The sequence below is a fragment of the Sciurus vulgaris genome (assembly GCF_902686455.1).
Source record: "Sciurus vulgaris genome assembly, chromosome: 3".
Classification (NCBI taxonomy): domain Eukaryota; kingdom Metazoa; phylum Chordata; class Mammalia; order Rodentia; family Sciuridae; genus Sciurus; species Sciurus vulgaris.
The window spans coordinates 82,289,784-82,293,528 of NC_136463.1; positions in this window are offsets into that span (position 1 = coordinate 82,289,784).

The following is a 3,745-nucleotide window of genomic DNA, read 5'->3' on the forward strand; positions in this document are numbered from 1 at the left end:
GTTAACACACAGTACCCTGGTGAATGGAAACCTCCGGCCTGCTGCTTCCAGTCACCCTTCGACTTGGGAAAGCAGGGCTGGAACTGAAAAAGAGAAAGTCCTGGAGAAGAGCACCAAAGTCCAACAGGAAGGAGGACAAATGATCAGAAAGGATGCAGGGTGGCCCAGAGAGAAAGAGAGAACTTCAAGAAGGTAACCTTCAAACTTTCACTTTTAAGGGTGCCTGAAAGGCAAGATACTGTTTTTAATCTGCTAAGTTATAAAAATAAAACAAATTTTTAAATGATAAGACTTAAGGCTCATAAAAAAGCAATGAGAGGGCACTTTTAAATATTACTATTGAGGTTTTTATGAAAATACTGTCATTTAACAATATATTTTAAAGTTTATGCATTTTGAATTAACGAAGTATACCCAAGGATATATTTACTCCAAGTTCAAACGGTTAAGATGTTTTCAACTACTTACATAGAAAGATGTTTAATAGATTATTATAAGAGAAAGAATGGGATATACTTTTCAGAGTGTTAATTAAATTGTAGTTTAACAAAGCGATGCAAATATTGTGCAGACTGTGTGTGTGCGTGTGTGTGTGTGTGGTGCTGAAGATGGAATCCAGGTCCTCACACATGCTAGGCAAGTGCTCTACCCTGATCTGCACCCCCAGCCCCACATATTTTTCATGTTGAGCTTTTAGGGAAGAAAAAATAAGTTACAGAACTCTATATACAAGACGATTTTCATGATATGCTAGGAAAGTATGAGAGACTGTTTGTTTTCTTTTTCACAGTTTTAAGGATTCCCTAAGCTTTCTGCAAGGTACACAGATTATTTTTCATATTAGGAAAACTTTTTTTTTTTTTCAGTGTAACTGTTTTAAATGTGCTGTGAATGAAATTCCTGTCTGGAGATTGATACCATAAAAATTAAAGTGGTTGTAGAATGGTCAAAATGAGCAGAAATCCTTTCCTAAGCTTTAGAAATGTTTTTGACAGGGTAGTTGCCACAAAATCATCATGTCAGGAACTGAATCTGCCAGAGGGCAAAGTTTTCCAGAATCTAATAATACATTGCAAAGTTTGAGAAATACTAGATCAGTAGTATTTAGTAGTATTGGTAGTATTTCTAATCAGTTAGATTGCTTCTTGACTGGACATTCCAATGAATGCACAAGTTTTTGACCACCTTGGTTTGTGTCAGTTTCACTGAGTTTACCTCAATCCTTTCTTATCTTCCCCCAAGAATTCTCCTTTCTGTTACAAAAGCCCTAGTTCTACTGAACTTTGGTGGCCCTTGCCTGGTGTCTAAAGAAGTCTGTTTTCTAATTTGTAAATCTATTCTGTACCCCAATTCAACTGTCCTTGTTTTATTTTAACCTCTTTTAGGATTTTTGGGCTTACAAGACTGAAGATGAATGTTTTTAAAGAAACTACTGGAAAAGTCTTCTTTACAAATTCTTAAGAATCACTGCACAAAACTCTTTGCTTACAATATGAAGACCACACAGGTCCCAAAATAGAATTGTATGGTGGTTGGATAGAAGGAACCAAGACACTTGCTGCAGAGCAGATCTCTCTCTATAGCAGACTGGAGCAAAGGCATTACAAAACTTTCTGAAGTATAATTGAGAGACAGGGTTGTGAACTGTTCATAGTGGCGAAAGTAGCTGCTGCTGCTTTCTTGCAACATAGAAGGTATTAGTGGCAAATTCTCACCATCCACAGGGAAAGTGAAAGGTCGCTGGAAGAGGGGGAATGGGGGAAGGGAACTACCAGTGATAGAGCCCACTTTTGACCTTTGTGATGAAAATTTTATTTATTTATTGTAAACAAATGGGGTACAACTTGTTTCTCTGTACATGAAGTAGAGGCATACCATTTGTGTAATCATACATTTACATAGGGTAATGGTGTTTGATTCATTCTGTTATTTTTTCCTTCTGCCCCACCCCTCCCACCCCTCTTTTCCCTCTATTGTGATGAAAATTTTATAAAGATTATCACTCACCTAATCCTTAGAATGGTCCCACGAGATGTGCCTGTGATAGAAACCTGCCTTACACCAACACAAGCAAAAGGAGATGCACTGATTTATCTATCTTGCAAGGATAGCTTGATCACAGCCTCCCATGACAATTTCATGAATCTCTGGCAGCTTATATTTTCTAAAAATGACAGCAACGGAATTCCCCCATCCCACAAGCTTTTCCTGCAATGTGACTTTGACATTTCTCCCATCAAGAATTGGGGGGGGGGTGTCTGTGTTCCTTCTTGAATTTAGGGGGCTAAGTTATAAAAATAAAACAAATTAGTACCATGGTGAAAGTGATCCTATGTGACTTGCAAGGCTAGGTCAAAAAAAGTGATGCAGAGTCTGCCTGGATCTCCTGGGACACTCACCCTAGGAATTTAGCCACCATGCTGTGAGGAAGCTCAAGTCAAATGGAGAGCCAAGAACAGGAGTTCTGGCCGTAGTCATCATCCACCACCAGACACATGTGAGGAAGCTTTGAGCTGAGTCAGCCTTGGTTATCACCTAGCTGTGGTCACATGAACACCCTGAACAAGAGCCCCATATCTGAGCTGAATTCACCCAAGAACCATATGGACAATAAAATTATTGTTGTTTTATTAGTGTTTTAATATTTAATATTATAAAATTATTGTTGTTTTATTATTAGTGTTTTAAAGCACTAATTTTGGGGGTGATTTGTTACACAGGAGCAGATTACTAGAACAACCTCCATCTCTTAGCTCTTCCTCTCTGTTGTTGAATTCCTTCTGCACTGGTAGAAAATGTAGTCAGTTGCTACACCCAGGCTTGTACCAGTCCCATGAGTAATTCCTTGGGAAAGATTTTTCTTGTAATGTACAAGTAAAATCTCAAGTAAGAGCTAGTCTGCTGGATCATATGTCCACCTCTGGAAAATCATTGTGACTAGAGAAATAGGATTCTGTGCCCCAGATTGTGTACACCAATATTCATTCTTCCCTTCCCGTGCTAGGGTTTGAATGTGGTTCATTCCCTCTGAAACCTATGTTGGAATCTAATCCCCATTAAGAGACATTAAGAAGAGGAAAAGAAGACACAATTAGGGCTGGGTGCACTGGTACATACCTGTGATCCCAGCAACTCAGGAGGCTGAGGCAGGAGGATTGCAAATTTGAAGTTAGCCTATGCAATTTAGTGAGGCCCTGTATCAAAATAAAAAAAATAAAAAAAGACTGGGTGCAGTTCAGTAATAGAGCACCCCTGGGTTTAATCTCTAGTTTCCCCCACTACACACACTTTCAAACGATGTGATTAGGGCTCTGCCATTCCTGTGATTAATGGATTGATGGATTAAGGAGTTCATATCCAGAACGGGTCTGCTACAAAAGCCTCTTTGGCTAGGTCTCTCATACGTGCCTTCTCTCTCACCACATGATGTGCGGCATCATATCCAGACTGTTCACAAGAGGGCCATTACCAGATGTAGGCCCTCAGCCTTGAACAAGATGTATGAGTCAAGACAGGCACAGTGGCAGATGTCTATAATTCCAGTTATCTGGAGGCTGAGGCAGGAGGATTGCAAGTTTGAGGCCAGCCTCAGCAATTTGGTGAGAATTTATCCAAAATTAAAAGGGTGTGGAGGCTGGGGCTGGAGATGTTGCTCAGTGTAGAGTACCCCTGGGTTCAATCTCTACTACCACAAGAAAAAGTAATAATCATAAGTTAAAATAAAATTCTTTTTAACTTTCCCAAA